The sequence below is a fragment of the Astatotilapia calliptera genome, chromosome 22 (genome assembly GCF_900246225.1).
Source record: "Astatotilapia calliptera chromosome 22, fAstCal1.2, whole genome shotgun sequence".
NCBI lineage: Eukaryota > Metazoa > Chordata > Actinopteri > Cichliformes > Cichlidae > Astatotilapia > Astatotilapia calliptera.
This window is the reverse complement of record NC_039322.1, coordinates 7,736,499-7,755,497: the sequence shown is the minus strand read 5'-3', so window position 1 is coordinate 7,755,497 and position 18,999 is coordinate 7,736,499. Positions and strand designations below refer to the sequence as shown.

Here is an 18,999-nt window from a genome sequence, read left to right as displayed (position 1 = left end):
TGGGAACTTCAGCTTCGAGACAGAGCGACGGAGACAGAGACGCAGAGAGGTCGAGAAACCTGATAATGAAAAGACTAAAATAAATGAGAAATTTATAAGGACGCATATGGATGTAAAGATATGGTTCACATATGACAAGCATTTTCATGTTAATCAGAAATGGCCCCAATTTTGCTATAAAATGCAAATTTAAAAAAAATGGGCACAACCTGAGCTGAGGTGGAGGAGTGATTAAAGTCTTTATGGAGGAGTGATTAAAATCTTTATTTGTAACAAAAAACTTTAATGTGTAGAAAGTTTTACAAAGCAAAGCTTTCATTTAATAGTTCACTGTTTCTCGTTCATATTACTTATATATTACACTTTTTTTTTATCACAATGGATATAACAGTTTAAGATAACACTTGTAAAAAATTACAACACACTACAGTGAGGAATGGTTAAAGTGAGATTTTCAAAATAAGAGTTTTTGGATCCATATATTCATTTGAAATTTATACCAAATTTGATGTTTTTGCTGTGAAAGTGTCAAAGCAAGATTGCACCTTAAATGCATAAGGGCTGATCATCATTACCTTTAGCTTTAAGGTCAATCAATCTTTTTTCTCCCTTTAGTTTTTAATGAAATCAGTCAGCTGCTTATTTGAAATTTACCTTCTTCTTCTTCATGCTCACGTGTTTCAATTTCTTGATTCAAAACCTAAACATTTAAAGGTATTTAAAAATACTTCAAAAATAGAGACACACACACAGAAGCACAAATTTGGCAGCAACTGATTTAAACACATAATTTGTGGTTAGTCATCTGTTAGTGAAAACTCTGGTTAATTAATGTTGTATCAATTTAAAGAAAAAAGAGAAAGAGACATTAAAAGTCACTTTTTGTTTTACTGAATGATCCAAACTCTAAAATAAAAAAGTGCCACACAGAGACAGACAAGAGGAATGGCTGTAAACTGATGACAAACTACAAGAGAGTCTTCAGCTGTGAAGAATTAGCTTCTTAAACTGTTCAATTCATAGCTTTTCTAACTGTATGGGGACTGTGCTGGAAGGACTTGACGTCTTTCTGCGTGTGGACTGATTTTGTCACACCCAGGGGGATCATTCTGAGTAGAAAACCTTCTTGTTTACCTTTTTTTTTAGCATATAAGTGGACTCAGTGTTAGCCATAATGTTTCATGGCCTATTTATTTCATATATTTCTTATTCAGTTTGAGTAAACAGATGCAACAGACTTAGTAAGTGTGGGGTGGAATGGTGGGAGAGTCCTTATACGTATCCCTGTTTATGTTATTGTGTTATTTATATGCATGTTATATCATTACTACTTTTATTCACACATTTATTTTTGCATACACCCATTAAATCTCAAGATGTTTGCCATATAATTAATAAATAATAGACTTTTGACTGCACACACATTATATTGTATTATATTGTATTTGGGAATGCTAGCTCAAGAGTTTAAACACTTTCACATTGCTTAAAGTGAGAGGTATTCTGGTGGTTGTCGGTCAGTCCTACCAGAGCCTATCTCTGCTCTCATAGGCTGAGAGGCAGGGTACACGCTGGCCACGTCACCACTGTTTGCAGAAAAAGAAAAATACAATCAAGAGTAAAACCAGAGGATCAGCTCGCTCGTATGAGTCTCCAGTCAAGCCTGCAAAAACTGCTCAAAGGTCGACAAATCAAAACAAGCGTAATTGAAGTTATATTTCAAGTCATTAGAAGCAGAGCTCAAGTTTTAGTAAAGGAGACGTTTGAGAGAAACCACAAGGACGAACGCTGGTCGTCTGCCAGTGTGTCTGTATGTTTATTTAAGATGTCAAAATAAGACCGGATATTTTCACATCTGAGTTAGGGATTGAACTGGATCAGTGAAACCTTTTTTTCTGTGGCCCCTGAAATCAGAAAAGAAAGTTTATCAGGAGCTCGATATTGTTCTCTTTTCACCTTTGAGTTTGTGGGCAAAGGGAATAGACTTCTGTGGGGCCATTGTCTGGGATGATTGCACCAGTCCATCACACGTTTCTCTGAAGGATTAGATTGATCCACTGAGTGGGAGGCGAACTCCTCGTGTCAGTACTGTACTGAACAACATTTCAAAAAAAAGAAAAGAGGAAAGTGGAGTGGATCGTGGGGGCTTTTTTTGTTTGTCTACTGAATTGAAATTAATTACTCTTCTTAGGCAGAGTAAAGTGGGTTTGGGGGCAGGGGTAAGCAATTTTTCTGTGATTATTTTTCATTAAGTTGCTTTTATCACCTTTTTAACCCTCACAGTGGATGTACAAGAGCAAGGGTGCAAAGCCAAATAACGTGGTCAGTTTCTGAAGAAGATTAATGAATAGTTAAAATAAAATGACACAAAAAGCAACATTTTCCATAAATTAGGAAAAAAGTTGCTTTAGACAGAAGTAGGTCAACAGCAATGCATTTATCTTTGCATCTGATCCTGGAGAAAAGTGATTTACCATTTTTTCCTAACACCAAATTCTTCCATAAGTACACAATCTAATTATATAAAGAAAGCAATTTTAATAGAAACCCACAGTATGCAATTTAGCACTAAAATATAAAGAAATTCAACTGGAAAAGTCTTTAAGGACCCCAGGACAAAGAGTCCACGTAGCTGTCTAATGTCATAAAATAAAAGGAAACTGTAATAACTGTAATACAGTGTCGGCATGCAGGACTTGCAGGATTTGGAACCAGAAAGGAAATACGCGGGTGTAATTGCACAGTGATTGTAGAATATTCTGTAAGTCGAGTATATATGTGTATTTTTTTGTATAATTTCGCGGCCTGTTTGTGTTTGCACAAACTCTGACACTTTGGCCCGCGGGGATTTTTAAAGCCCATTTGACAAGTCGGTGGACAAATGATATTTTAATTGTGTGACATTTTAATCCCGAAGCCCGGAGTAAAGGTAGCAAATTTCTGAGTACATCCTGGTTGATTTAAAAAAAGAAAAGAAAAAAATAGGAAGTTTCAATGTTTGCACAAAGTCACATTAAGTTTTAAAAAATGACAAAAATGAAGCTTGGACATCTGTTTAATAATTATATTTAATTAACAACAGCTGCATATTGAAGGAGCGCAGCTATGAGTGAAACGGGTCAAAACATGGTTTTCCTGCTCTATTACAGCGCTTTAAGAAGCTTTTAATGCAAAACCAACACGTGTGACCTCTTTGAGCCGTCTTTACGGGATGCTTTTTTTTTCTCAAAGTGTGTTGATAACAATATAGAAATGAGATGCAGGAGGAGATGGAGGATTGATATTTTGGAGTGCGACGGTTCCATCCCAAAGGCGTCGACGAGTGCCGAAACGCTGTAATCGGATCTGTTTTACAACGCAAGAAGTCAGAGAACCTGTTGAATTCATGTGATACAAGTTTATATATTATTCATTTTATTGTCAATTTCCTTGCTGTTAATAGAAAGCTGAGATTACCTACTAGCTTCTGAAAACGTATAAAACAAGAGATAAATTAGGGACTGAAAGGGCCACCCTAAAATCAGAAAGTTAAACACACTCCGAGCTGTCATGCGTGACTAGTTGACATTCTCAAATCTCGTCTTGGACTAAATGTTTTACTTTCCCCCTCGTCCCTTTTTTTTTTTTTCTCTTTCTCTCTCTCTCAGATGGTGATTTATACACACAACATGTTGCACAATGGGATCCTTGTTTGCTAAATGGGATAGCCTTAATGGAGACTTATATTTCCAGGATTATATCTGTATTCAGTTGCAAATGATTTGGAGGGGGGGTCGTTTCAATACTCTTCCTCTGTCTATGAATAATAGTATCATTTGAATTAAGTGGACACCTGGTGCAGTGGGTAAGGCTCTGAGGCGCGCTGTTGACCCGCTACCACTGCCAACTTCCCTTTTTCCCAGCCTGTCCTTATCCGTCCCTCCAAGCCTCCAATTTCATTCTCCCTCCACGAAATGCCACACACTTGTAACTTTAGTCTCCCTTCGGCAAAAACTTGCTCTCTCCTGAAAGGCAAAGGGATAGAAAGAAAAAAAACTTAAGAGAGGAGGGAGAGGGGCTGAGGGAGGGAGACAAATTCTTATCAATCTCCTCTTAGATTTGAGCAAAGTCATTTGAAAGCGCGGTGTAATGTTTCAGGGAAAACTTCCAATTAAATACTGTAAAAAGATAAAATAACAGTACCCTGGACCTGCCCGTTGCTGGTATTAAAGCCCCCTTTTGTTGATTTATTGTACATTAGCCACTGAGCCATGCAAGGAAGAGGACATTTCAGAAGGGATTCTATTTGTATGCATCCTGCGTCTGCTCCACACACAATCAGGCCTGTATTGCGTTTTGCAAATTTATACCAGGATGTAGGTTTAGAGTGTTCTCCCCCCCACCTCCCCTGAAAGAAAAAGAAAGTTTTTCAAGTAAGTGTCTGCTTTCATGAGCACAAGTGATTGAGGCTCACAAACAAAGCTTTGTTTCTAAACTCACAGATGTACAGGCCGGCTGTAGCTTTGTCCTCTGGCCCTGAGAAGCATTCATAGATTTCTATTAGAGCACAACATTGGATTGTTTGGAAATACTTTTAGAGTGGACATCCAATAATAACCCAAAGCTTTCCCAGGGCTGTATTTTCACCCAAGAGGGGGAACGAAAGAAGTCTTTTCTGAACCAGATATCAGATAAAAAGGAAGTAGCATTCTTTCTCTTCAAACGCTCTTTCTCCCTGATTTTGCTTTGTGCGGCGTCCTGAGAAACTAATGAGTAGCGAGCATTTGAAATTAAACGAGAGCAATAATATTTAGCACTTTACACTCAGAATGAGATTTGGGGAAGCAGCACGGTGGTGCTCGGAGGTAATACTGCATGTCAGTAATTAAAGATACTTCTTTTCTTGTGCTTTGCAACAGTTTAAAGGCAAATATTGCACTTTTTTATTACACTACATTTATTTAAAGACTACAATTAATCTTTCAACCAAGAGCGTAAATTAGAAAACACACAACAAGCATGGCAAATTGTCAGAAACCCCCCCACACACACTTATTTGCCTCTCAAACTCTTCCCGAATCGTTAATAGCAACGCTGAAGGGACACTTGCCCTTTAAACTTTGCTGAAAAAGCCAAAAGTGCTAAAACCTATCAAGTTTTTCACAAGAAATAAAGCAGAGCCGAGTAAAATAAAACTAATGCATATGTAACTTCTTTTAATCTCTGTTATCAGACAATCTTATGACCCCTTTGAAGAATTAGACCCCTGTGATGAAAGCAAAGAAAAAAAAACAGCAGTTCTCAGATGCTTTTCAGTAATGCATGTACCCCTCATTTTTCAGCCAAGTGCCTCCCCCAGAACAAAACATTTTCGGTGCAAAAAAGCGTCTGCAGCGCAGGACTGAGGCGTCAATGTCTGATCTGTTAACAACAAACATATTGCTGGAAAACGCTTCAGTGCTGAAGTTCAAAGTTTCATAATCCATCGCTAATTTCTGAAACTAAGATCTGACTATTTATGATAAGATGCATTTAAAATTAAATGTGAAGCATGGGCTTGTGCCTCACTGGGGATCTTTGTGACTGTGCAGTGATCAAACTCCTGTTTCCAGGCACGATCTGTATCAGTGCTCCAGTCTGAATATGTGGATCGCTGTTCTGTGAATATTTCGTTTTCACTTGTATTGCTGCTAAATTTAATCTTTTTTGATGTTTTTTTTTTTTTTTTGCCTTAAAGATCAGAAACTTGCAGTTAACATGAGTGCGTTATGTGTTGGGATGAGGCTTTACAGCAGTTGAAAGCTTACAGCCTTATTACAATCAGGAATAAAAAGTTTATCAAAATTGCATTTCTTTTTATTTTATTAAAACGTGACAGTGAACATTAAATATCCTGGATATATGTCAGATTTTGCCATGCAGTTCATTTTCACTGCACCGGGTTGTTGTATTTTAATTATTTTGGAAATTATCCATGACTGAAAATGTTTTTATTGACTTAAACAAAAAAGGAAAAATGAAAGGAAAACACTTGCTGTAGTACTACGGTGTACCCCCAGAGGTACCATTATTCCCATTTTAAACTATAAAACTATATACAAAGTGGTTAGAGCAGTAAAGCCTCCTTATACAATCTAAATGATACAAATCAGGTTTTCCTGTCATAATTTCTGTCTGTTTTGTTCATTTTATGTCCTTTTCTTGCAGGATATTTAAAGCAGCATCGTTTCAGTTTTGGTCCTTTAACAAAGTCTTAATGTCACTCTTGTTACTGCAGCTCACACACAGAAAGGGAAGCGCAGTCATGCTGGAGTTAGATGACAGAGGAACAATTATCCCTCTAATTCTCATGTCGATACAGTTATGTCTTACGTGGTCGATGGACGTGTCGTTGTTATTCCTGATCAATACTGAGACACTTCATAACACATCTGAGGTGTGATAGAAGCTGATATGCTGCGTGACACCTTCTGATCCCCATTTAGCTATGATTGCAGGCGTTGGCGTAAATCTGTTTGGCTGGTTATGGATTAGCTACTTTGGCCCTGAAGTGGCTGCAGTCGATGATGTGATTAAATCAATGATCATCTCTGCGAAAGCTCTTTGATTCGTTCTCGTTTGGCTGCACAGCAGAACAGACCAGGGTGTCTCGGCAGCAAAGGGATAATTTACACAGGCTGCATGTCAAAGACGTGACACGTTCACTGTCCACAAACAAGCCTGGAAAATGCATTATTGCCTCTTCAAGGATTGTAAATTGTGGATTATGTTGAAAAACAAGAAGAGTTGGAAAGAATAAAATCGTGCGCACATTAAACTTTGACTGCTCAGAACGTGTGTGACAAAATCAAAATCAAGGTCCACTTACTGGGATTCTCACAGTACAATATATTAGCATTTACCTTGCTGAGGACTTGCATGTTTCCTTTTTTTGTATCGTTGGATATTTGTGTTTATAATTTTGATGGACAGGATATTTTGGGATGGAGGGGTTCTGTTGTTTTGTTTGATTTAGTTTTGCAGAAAGTAATTTTTCTAGTCTTATTTAAAATTATTTTCATTTTAAATTAAAGACTTAAGGGGATTTTTTATTGAGAATTTTAAAGGTTTTTTTTTTTTTAATTGATTTTATCTTTACATTTTTTTAAATGTATTTAGTATTTTTTTGAAAGAATGATTACAATTTTTTTTTATAGATTTTTACCATGTTCTCTTTAAATATAGTCTGTAATCTAAAGTGTAAAGACACTCTGTGTATTTTACCTGCTGTGACTATTTAATTAACCAACATTCTTCTCTTACATAAACTTAGTAATTAATCTTTTTTGTTTCTTTTTTTTCTTTTTTTAAATTTGTTGTAAAACTTTTATTGCACATTGGACAAAATGAGCTGTGCTGCCACTCTGCCTCGGTTATGTCTAGACTACCGGAAATGCAAAATTGCATCTGCTTACAGCCACTAGGAGCTCTAAAAGAGTTGCTGTTGGGAGGACAGCAGAGAGCTGCAGAGGCTGCAGCGAGCAGGGAAGGTTTGTCTGCAGGCAGCTGCTGAAGCTCGGCCCAGGATGTGCTGTAAAACTGTTGTAAAGACTGGGCTCTCTTTACTGTTTGCATTGCATGACATTTGTTTTTCTCTTTCCCCACTCCTCCTGTTGTCCCCTCCCCTTGCCTCTCTCTTTGAAAAGGCTGTTTGACGCACATGCTGCCATTTTGCGACATGGTTTTGCTGTGAGAGGAAAAAGGGTGTGTGGCATGTATAGAAACAGAAGCATTTACGGGGTTTAAATACCACTGTTGTGAGAAAATTCGACTCTCTTTCTCCCTTTCCTTTTCTCTATAAACACCATCCCCGTCAGAAAGTGTCAACGAGCCTCTGCAGCGTCTTGATATTGCCCGTTACTTTGCCTCAGGAGCAGACATAACACAAACATCACCCTAATGACAGACTTTGTCAGCTGCCTGGCTGTCTGTCTGTCCAGCGATTGATTATCCTTCAGCAGGAGGTCATAAATGACCCATGATCATGTGCCTGAAAAACATATTCCCAGCATCTGACCTGTCACTATAGGTTAATCAAATAAACCACACCAGCCCCACGGAGCATGACTTTTGCAATTATCCGTAACTTACGTCCTGCGTTTTATTGCATCATTAAAGTTGGGGGGAGTTTGGTCGACGACTGAGGGTGACAGCAACTCTGAAAAATCCCAGCATGGAGCGGTTTACATGAAACGTGCCGAAATGCAACAAAACAAGAGCAAGTCAGAGCTTTAACAGAGGAAACCAAAAATAATGCAAACAAATCACAAGTTTCCCATCGACCTTATGTTTGAGCTCAACTGTGGTTTTCATACCGAGACAGTTTTAAAGGAACTAAGACAAAAGAATAACCTTGGAATCTAAAAAGTTCACATCAGTGGAGGGCAGCTACCTTTTGCTTATATCTGCTGTACCCTCAGTGCTACCTCTTGAGTATGTTTGGGTAGAATTAAGGACGATAATAACTGCAGAAGAACGTCATAAAGTGCTACTTTGGGAAACAAAGGAAGCATTTTGTGTTTCTCATAAGAAAAGACTCGTGGAAAGTTTTTACTGGGTTCTAAATTTCCACAGTTAAAATGTGAATAGTGGGCACAAATATTGTTTTACGCAGTGTGTCTACAAAATCTGTGCAGGGGGTATACTAATGAATATTAATATCATATAATATTATTGTAATTGCAAAGAAGGACTATCCAGTACAGATTCACATTAGCTAAAAATCACTTCAGTTCAGTTTTGTTATCATTGGATGGCCATCAAAACCCGCTCCTCCATGTGTGCAACCTGCTAAATATCATGATAAGTATACAGCAAACGATATGTCCAAAAATCATTGAGAAATTTTAGTGTGCATAGCTCATATTTATACTTACTTCCTTTCATTAGCATGTTGCTAACAGGTGTAGCACAAGCTTGACTTCAAAAGTGAACAATGTGTTGATATTTGTGGATTTTCCCAATTTTTGGCTCCTCGCCACAAAATTGATTAACTTGCCTGATTTCTATATACGACGGCATCTAACAGCCGCTAAAGCATTACTGGTCGAGCATCTTGAGCTGAGTTCAGGAACTTTTTTGCTAATCGGGTGCTACGCAATACTTAAGACCCAAAACGGTTCCCTACAACGTCTGAAGTAAGTCACAGAAGTTCAGTCTACCTTTGATCAATAAAGACAATCTTACCTGCAACTTTAAAAACCAGCTCCTCACATGATTGAAAAGTAGCCTCTCTCAGCAGGCCAGAGCCTGACTGTGAGACCAGCAGCAGAAAGTATAACCCTGGGAATGTGTGCCATCTTGCATGATAAATATCAGTGATTTGCTCCAGGCTTCAGACTGTGACTCACAGGAAGTAACTGTTTGAGTTGGTTTGCACAGATGGAGACCATTCTTAGTCAACATTCACATAAAAATCAGCCTGGGCCCTTTTCGTTTAGTTTTCTCTTTTTCCTCATCTCCTTTTCATTGTGTGCAGAGAGCTGAGGAGCTTTACTGTTTGACTTGGTGGGAGACAACACCTTTATTTGCTTGCAGGATCTTTGTGAGGTTTTCCTTCAAATTTCACAAGGATCTGCAACTTTTCACGGACACGAGTAAGCCAGACCTTTTAATTTACGATTACACAGAAGTCAAATGATTTATTTTAGTTTATACGGGAATTACAGTTCAGAGCAGTGACGCAGTCCTCTGACGCTGATATAATAGTGCATGTGAAACTGTTTTTCTTTTTTCTTTTTTTGTCCAGTTTTGTGCTCTAATGATGATGTGGCATGGCAAGATTTAGGCTGTGGCTACGAGCATTTATTGGTCTAAGTTATGAGGACAGTCATGAGTTTCTCCTGGTGTGCTTTACGTTGAGTTTCCTAATAATTATTCTGTCCACTGTCTGCCTCCCACTGAGAGACACGCTGAAGGAGGAGGCTTAGAAAATCTTCACATATGTTGCTTTAATGTGTGAAAGTCGCCTGCAGGGCTCCTCTTACTGCTTCAGTATGTTTTTCTGCTAGCAGTGGAACAAGTATTTAGATCTTTAACATCAGAAAAGGAGGTGATACGGCGATCTGAAAGTACTCCATTATGTCTAGAAGTGTTAGATTAAAAGCTTTATTAAGAAAGTGAGCTTAAGTCAAAACTGTTATGATACTAATACTGAAATACTTCCTTTATAATGCAGTTTTGTTACTGATATTAAAGCAGATGAAGAAGTCGGAGATAAATCATGTACTTCTCAAGTGTGTCGCACTTTTACAAACTAATCATATGGTTGTATGTTATCTGTATCTATCTTTGGGTAACTTGTAGCTGTTCGGTAAAAGTACCGAGCCGAGACTACGGGAAAAAAGGAAACAGACGAGTACTTGGGGGGATTTTTAGGTTTTTAAAGCGCTCATTAGAATGTGTCTTCAAAATTTTCAGAATTTCCCGTTTATATATTTTTAGGGATTTTGGGATTTTTCTTAAACAACATTTAGCAGAAACACTACAGGTTAAAATTCCAACAAACCTCCTCAGCTGAATATTTGACGCCAAGTTTAAATTTTGTAGGTTTTCTGAAAGTTTTATTGCTGCATATTGAAAATTAGCATATTTGTTAGAATGCAAATGTTTTTAATTTAATGCTTATTTGCATATTTGTCAAAACACAGTTGTAAATACTGACTAAAGCAAAGTCTTCATTTTTCATTTTTGCATTAAAGCAAAAGGTCGGAACTGATTCCATTTTGATTTGTTTCCAGTCATCATTCGTCCTACAGTAGTAATGTTTTAAGGATTAAATCTTTCTATAAAACAGGTTTGGAGTGATATATATCAAACGCTCGTGTAAAATCCTAAACAAGAAGAAAAATGGAGAGTTAGGAGTTACTTAAATGAGGATTTCTGGCTCCAAATATGAGACTAATGCATTTTAAGAAAGCTTCTGTTAATGTGTGTTATTAAATTCCATTGTTTTTCCAATACTGTTCGAACAGAGATGACCCTGACACTTGTTTAGGGAATTGCTTACATTATGAGAATGATCTTTTGTATTGTGTTATAGGGCCAAGTTTATAAAAGTGTATGTATAGATATGCAAATGAAGCATAGTCTCATTAGACGTACACTGACTTCTGAAACTGGAATGTGTATTTTGGACATATTCTTTCCATTAGTGCAAGAAGATACGTTATGGAAGCAAAATAGTTCAAAAAGTTTTTGAATATGTTTTTTTTAAGTTAATTTAGATGTACAGTCTTTAACTTGTCGGCCTCTTTTGTAACCAGGACAAGTTTAAAAATGTAAATCATCAGGGGATAATGCATTTGACCTCATTTTAGTGAAAAGAAAAAGGCGTCGCTGACTTTCTACAGTTTACTCGGCATTATTTTATCCATATTTGAGTCCGCACACTCGTCATTGCTGCAAGAGCTGAAATTCGAACTCAGCTGGAGAATAATAAGCGGGGTGAGGGCAGGGCCAGCTTTACTTGTTTTTCAGATTAAGAGAGAGCTAACTGGATTATTTGTAAGAGAGCTGATGTGAAAATCTATTTCTGCTGATGCTTGGTGAAACAAAAGGCTTAGCTGTAGGTAGCCTGCTTTGTTACTCAGCTGGGAAAAGACCTGAATCTGAAACAATCTATTCTTATTCTAAACAACTGTGTTGCTTAATTGTTTCAGAGATAAGAAAAGGGCATCCTGCTGGTACGTTTAAGTCCTCCTCTTCTTTCTTTTAAGAAATCTATTACCCAGGGGTTTTGCCTTTCTCTTCACTTTCAATTCAAACACTTGTAGCTTTAATTCACCGAAGAAATTATTTATTCCACAAAAGATTTTCTGTCCTACGACAGGGCAGTGTGTTTAAGGAAACACACAAGGAAAGGAAAGGCATATTGTACTCTGAGTCTTCCTTTTACCTGCCTTAGATTTTATGTGCATGAAGGTTGTAATTAGCTTCTGTTTTATTGCCTCCTTTGTTCTAATCTGCATGCAAGTTTTAAGAAGGAATGATTTCCTTTTTTTCCTGAAATCTGCAGCTTTTTTGCCGTTAGGTGCTTTTCATGTAGGTTTTCATGTCAACAAAGCCCCAAACACATAATTATGAAGCTTTTATGTGTAAGAAAACAGCAGCTGAGGGGATGTTTTATTCTGTGTCCCTGTTTCTCTCATCCTCCTCTAAATGGGTGCACCCTTTGAGTTTCCTCATACAGCAAAAGTTTACAAATATTTACACCTATTTTATGTCATTCTGCACTTTAACTTTATTTTGTCATTTTTTTTTCTACCTTAGCCAATTTCCTCTTTTCTGATCCCAGCCCACTGGTATCATCACTTTCCTCATTTCCAGCTTGAAGGCGATCCTGACACCCGGGACGTCATGTGAAACCATGAAGGACAGGAGGCAATAAGCCGGAGAATAGCAGCAATCTTCAGGAAAGTTCTCCATTCACTCTCACTCCCGCACTTCTGTGTCCTCTTATCCAGCCTTGAAGATAAAGAAAAAAAATCAATACAGAAACACAGTGTTAGATAAAAGCAGAAAGGGGGGAAAGAGCCGAGCCAAGTTAGGTGTAGTGAATTAAAGCGATCAGAAATTTCCCCGACACTCAGCCCTCAGTCTACATAACCTAACAGCCCTGCCTTGGTGCTGTCTGTCACTCTGCGCTCTCCGTTCAATCCCTCTTTGTTCGCTTTTGATTTCTTTTTGGTCTATTCTCCGTTTGCTTTGTGTTTTGGGATGAAGAACCAGATCCCATTCAACCACAATAACTGCTGAGTGAAGGTTTTGGCTATTGCAGGGGAGACTGTCTGGGTCTGAGTCTCCATCTCAGCTTTGACGATTGCTGGATTCTCTTAAGGGACGTGACCGTGTGGAGTCATCGGGCCTCTTGTTTTAAAGCAGAACTAGCAGTTAGAGATGGTGGTGTTGGCTAGTCATTCCATAAGACTATTTCTCAGCATTTACTGGATGGATTGAAAAAAGCTTTTGCACAGACGTTCATGGAGGACCCCAGAGGAACATGAATGTCTGACTTTATTCAGTTTTACTGAAAAACTGAAAAATCTCAAGAACTATTGAGGCGATTGCCATAAAATTCTGAACTGAGCGTCATAATCTAAAGTAAATACGCATGCTAGCTTCTCACTTGTCACCATTAGGTTTAATCAGTATTTGTGATTGGCAAATGTTTAATTAGGTGAATATAAACGCCAGAACATGCTAACTGCTAATGACTCCACTGTGACTTCACTTTAAAATACACAAAAGTATTTAAAATACACAAATGGTTACTTTAAGTTTTTTGAGTACGTGTTAATTTTTCATGTAATTATGTTACATGAGTACAATGTAAACCATTCATTTTAATGGAATAAATCTATGATTGTATATATTTCAGTAGAATTTCTGTTTATGGGGGCCAAGAATAGTTTTTGTGTAATTTGACATTAATACTTTTATTTTCTGTTTAGTTCATTTATGCAATGACATACTTCAGGAAAAGCATGATTTGGGTTTTTAAAGATCGGTTGTATATTAGTCAAATTAAAAACTCAGACTGTATATAAAAGATGGCTACAACCACTGTGGCCTCAGCAATCTGGAGTCACTGTCTTTGCACCAAGAAAACCAACTTCACGAATGACTGAGAAATTGAGGTACATCAGGCCTGCCACAGGGAAACAGTTGCTGAATGTCATTCACTTTATGTGGTCTCCTGTCGCCGCGTTGCTTCCAGTGTGGGTGAAGCTTAACGCTGAGTATTCAAAATGCAAAATAAAAACTAATGGGTTATGTCAAATTAGCTACTGTAAGCCCATCTTTTATATATAGTTTATGTCTAGGAAACAAATTCCTTCTGTGTACAACAATCGTTTCCATATTCTGGATTATAAAGGTGAAAGATAGTTGAGTTAGATGATACAAAAGATCTCCAATGTGAGCAGCTGTGGTTTCATCCACTTTCGACTATTACTGACGATTTCCTGGTGAGGTCTAAGAATTGCATATTTTCATACATTTGGAAAAAGTGGGATCAATTGTAAAAATTAATTCCTCATCATCATCATTGTCAAAAAAATGTTTACTTTGGTTTACGAACAAATATCTACCAGAGATGAACTCCATACTCTGCTCAACCTTTAGTCTAGCACAGGGGTCGGCAACCCTAGGCACGCGTGCCACACTTGGCACGCGAAGGGTTAACTGATGGCACGACCATAGCTGGACTGGCCATCGGGCATACCGGGCATTTGCTCAGTGGCCCGATGATTTTTTATTTATTTTATTTTTTTTTTGTAATGGTATGAACAATGAAAGGTGGTGGATTAGCCAGATGCTGGTCGGTGTGTAAAAATAACTCAAGTTGTTTGGTGGTGGCTGTGGCGGTGCTTCCTCAGATTCAGTAAAATTAGCAAGTGGTGGAGGCCAGCAGGTGGATGAGGGAAGGGGAGGCAGGAGGAGGACAGCCCCGAGGCAGCACCGGTCCGAGTATCAGGCTAACTGAACTTCAGGTAAGAAGTTATGACCTGCAGTCTATCTGGGTCAGACATAAACCAAGTTTAGGTGGAGTTTATTTTCGTTGTGCTGACTTTTTACAGTCAGTTACAATAACTCGTACTGTGTGCTAGCTAGCATGATGGAGTTTCTATACAGCTGGTTGGGTGCTTTGATGTTACTGATAGTGAACTTTATTTTATTCATAAGGTTAGTTAGTAGAGTTGCCAACCGTCCCATAAAAAGACGGAGTCGTCCCGCATTCAGAGAAAATATCATGCGTTTCGTGTTGAGCTGAGAGGGGACGCAGTTTGTCTAGGATGGAAAAAGAAACAAAGCTGAAGTTATTCTGTCGTTACGCTGCACAGCTGCCTCTTCTCCTCTCATTCTCTCACCTCTCTCTCCTGTTGCTACTTCAATCATGAAACTGATCAATGATCAGCTGATCGGCTTTTCTCTCTCGTTTGTTTATCGCCCACTTTGCACCAGAAAGAAGAAACCGCCGGATGTTGTGCTAAACAACAGCAGCACGTTTAAGCTTGATCAGCTGTTGTTAGAATTTATTTAATATTAATTTCTAGTATCAGCTGATGTTTGCTGGAGCCACAGCTGCAAAAAAGCTGCTGGTCATGATATGGTTTGGTTATCTGGTGAGAGGGAAACATGAAGATGAAACCAGGAGATGTCCTTACTGAATCATCAGAGCTGAACAGGTGATGGAGAAACAGGTTTACCTTTTAGGTGACAGGAATGAGTTGAAGGGAAGTTATGAACTGTTTCTGAGAGACAAATAACACCAGGATCTGTTTCTAAGTAGCTGACAGCTGGTCTTTTTTTTTGTTTCAAAATAGCTGATAACTATTCACTGATAGCTGCCAACATCTGCAAACAAATATGATTCTATAAAGTGGTTCTATATATTGTGTAATTGTTCATATAGAGCATTATTAAATTTATTGCTAATATGGCACATAATATGGCACACTGACTTCTGAGAAAATTTTAAATGGCACTCGCCATCAGAAAGGTTGCCTCCCCTGGTCTGGCACCTAGTTAAAGATGTACTAAGATGGCAAACGTGATGAACATTGTACCTGCTATTTCACAGATTTTGTCTAAAAGACAAAAATGTCAGACTATACAAAGACTATACAAAGACTATACAAGACTAACACTATGCAAACCTATGGGAAATGCCATTAGTAATGTAATTACCTTCATATTACCCTATTTATCTACTGTCATGCTATGGTTAGCATTTAAAAGAATCACTTGGCCTGAATCCTGTCTCTACTATCTTGACTTCTTTTGTTTTACATGCTTCTTTTTCAAATCCTGTGTGTCCACTTGTATTTTCACCCCCATCCCCTCTTTCCCGCAGCCCTCTGTTCCTTCAGCTCCTCAGGTACCAGATCACATCGACAACTGATGAGTTGTAGCAGATATCAGGGTTGTATGTGATGCTCTGAAGGGTGTATTTCAAAAGGGTTTGGGGTCATATTTCACTGTTTCAGGGCTGAGGTGCCGTCATGTATTAATTAAAATCCAAATACCCCTATTGATTGTGTTATCAGGCTAGTGCAGCCTGGGCTTGCTGTATTGATCCAGCCTGTGATTTACGATCATTTTCTAGAAAAATCCCTTTGTGTGATTATATGAGGAAACAGAGCCTGAGTGAGTGCAATTCTTTTAGAGATATTATAGAGCACAGTGCCAGTGGTGGAGGGCTAAACAGACTGCCACCCTGAAGCCCCTCACAGGAGAGATATTTTCAACTAGAAAAATTGTTATGATCCTGTTGGTTTCAATGAAAAGTAAATCAAAGGAAGCAGCTGGCTCCACACACTCATGAGTTACAAACTGCGGCTGCTGCCTGTGGCTTTCAACATTGCACCTCTTAGATAATGTGGGTAATTTAGAAATCCCGCCCTATTAATGAGCTTGACTACATTCCCAAAATATACTTTTAAAACTCATTCTCGCTCGTGGGTAAAAACATTGCATAATTACCTACAAAACACCTCCAATTTTCCCCTTCTTTTAGTTTAAAGACGTGCAAGTGTGATCTGAAAACTTTAACATTTAACAAATCTGTCATTTACAAAACAAAAACCTTAAAAGTAAAGAACAATATTTCCACACTGAGTCAGTGCGCTGTCACTGTGAAGAAACACTACAGTCATAAATCAAAGAAACTCTCTGGCATGCCTCCTGAGCTGAACCACCTTACTTCAGTGTGCTATGGCGAGCCATATGCGATGACTTTGTCAGCAAGAAGGCTGTAAAACTGACAATGATTGAGTAAAATAAGCCGCTTGGACAAACATTTTCATGATGTCATACGTTAACTACTTGCAGCACAATGCTGCTTGTTCCAAAATACACTGAAAATACTGTCATTCACAAACAAACACAGAAGGACAACAGACAACAGTCGTAGGCCCTGACAAGGACTAAGTGTGTGTGTGTCAAATTTCTAAATAAAAGTCCTTTTTTTTTTTTTAATCAAAGACCAATATGATGTAAAATTTCAGAATTTTTAAACTAAACCTTCATTTTCACACAGGAACTGATTTAAAGTGTGACAAAGTGGGTGAGAAGACCATTTGTCTACATTCTTAGTTAACATTCTTGTTTTGATTTAACCATATTTCACATGTAATCTGCAATAGGCAAACATCTACTATCCCGGGTTTGTTTATGTTCTGCACTTTTACAGATTATATAATATAACATCTTGGTTTAAATCAATTCATACAAGTTTGTTAAGTTAACAAGTTATTTCTTTCAACTGTTAATTTGTATTGTTTGAACTTACCTTTACCTACCTGTCTTCCAGAAGCAAAAGGAGGAAATGTAGTTCTACTTCCTGCTTTATACCTTCTGGGTTCATCTGAGGTCACAGGAAGGGACCAAGTGCAGGAGGGGAAGAATTCTTATAATTTAATAAAGTTGATTTTAAAGGGTTTATAAAGAAATAGATTTAATGTTGTGATATGTATTGATTACACCAGAGTTTATGTTGCCAGTCAAGAGGAGAAAGTAGAGGATGAATATAATCATGTTCATCTCACCTACCTACTGAATGGAATAGTCCAGAGGAGAAAGTGTTTGATTAAGGGGACTATTTAAGCAGACGAACTCAGGTGTTTCGGAAGAAAGGTTCAGGTCAGTGTAGCTGTGTGCAGTTTGACCTTAATTTCCGTTGATTTAAGTTCAGTTATGTTTATTTGAATTGAGTTAATTATAGAGTTGAGTTTCTTATTTGTTTCTTTGTAAATATTGTTGGGCCACAGAATGGTGAATAAATCACTTGCTACACTGGACAGCATCAGTCTCCTGCACTTCTTTGACCGCTTAAGTCGAGTCCTACCACATAAAGCTACTATTTATTTTTCTGTTAGTGTCCCTGGCTGTTTGTGATTTTGTGGGTCAGGTATCGATGCTGTGACATCCTGGAGCTCTGTAAAGATGCTGACCGTTTTACTACGTACACCTGTGTGCCTGAAAAGGTGCCTGGCCACTTAATTAGGCACATCTGTGACCGCTTTATTAGTTACACCTGTGGTCACTTTATTAGGTACACCGTGTGCGTAAAAACGGAGTCAGCCACTTAATTGGGTACACCTGTGCGTGGCCACTTTATTAGGCACACTTGTGTACCTGGCCACGTTTTAGGTACACCATTTTAGCCATTTTAGGTAGGGTGTATGTGCCATTTTATTGGGTACATACACCCTACCAAACTTTAACCTCAACCTACAGGAGACAAAGCAACGATCTCTGTGCGTAGCAACAATGCAACAGCAATTTCTCCAGAAACTGTACAGTCCAGTTTTTCCACTGTATTTGCTGGGCAGCTGTGATATGTTTAACCTTCAAGTAACCCAGTGAGGTAGTTTATGACCCCAGCTGATATTTCTAACAATAAAAGATGTTTTCTACTGTACCACAATTTTTTCAGTCCATTTCTGCTTTAACTTTTTATAGTTTTTAAAGGAATTGTCCCATTGGTATGGTGAGAATAATGGAAAGTTATGTAGGCATCAAGTTTTGGTTTGTTTTTTTTAACATCATAAGCTTTATTTTAACACAATCGTTCCCTTGTAATTACCACGTTTTAATGTTTTTCTCTGAGCCATGGCTAACAGATGTAAGAGAAGACAGGAGGCAAATACAAATGCCTGACAATGAAAACGGCTCTACTGAGTCAGAGTAACCTCTTCATGCATAACAAAAAGTATATCAGTCTTATATCAGTTCTTATATAAAATATAAAAAGCTAATAAATCACCTCACTCTGTCATTTTAGTCACTACAATAAGTCAAAAAAGGCAAACAATAGCATCCTCTGGTTACATCCTCACATATTTATCATACCACAGAACATATGTGGCTCTTACTTTCCTTATTAGCACAGAATGTAATTTGATCTGTAGATTTGTCCATTATCAATGAACTTCTTAGGAAATCAGGCTTAGCTAAAAGAGCTTTTAAAAGAATATT

General features: G+C 38.0%; 1 long non-coding RNA gene across 1 annotated transcript; it reads right to left on the bottom strand.

Moving 5' to 3' along the window:
• Nucleotides 1-3,778: 3,778 nt before the first annotated feature.
• Nucleotides 3,779-17,330, bottom strand: LOC113014983 (uncharacterized). The gene is made up of 3 exons (XR_003271035.1): nucleotides 17,312-17,330; nucleotides 12,284-12,483; nucleotides 3,779-4,004 (listed from the first exon to the last, which is right to left on the bottom strand). It is a non-coding gene; the product is annotated as an uncharacterized LOC113014983 (long non-coding RNA).
• Nucleotides 17,331-18,999: the final 1,669 nt, after the last annotated feature.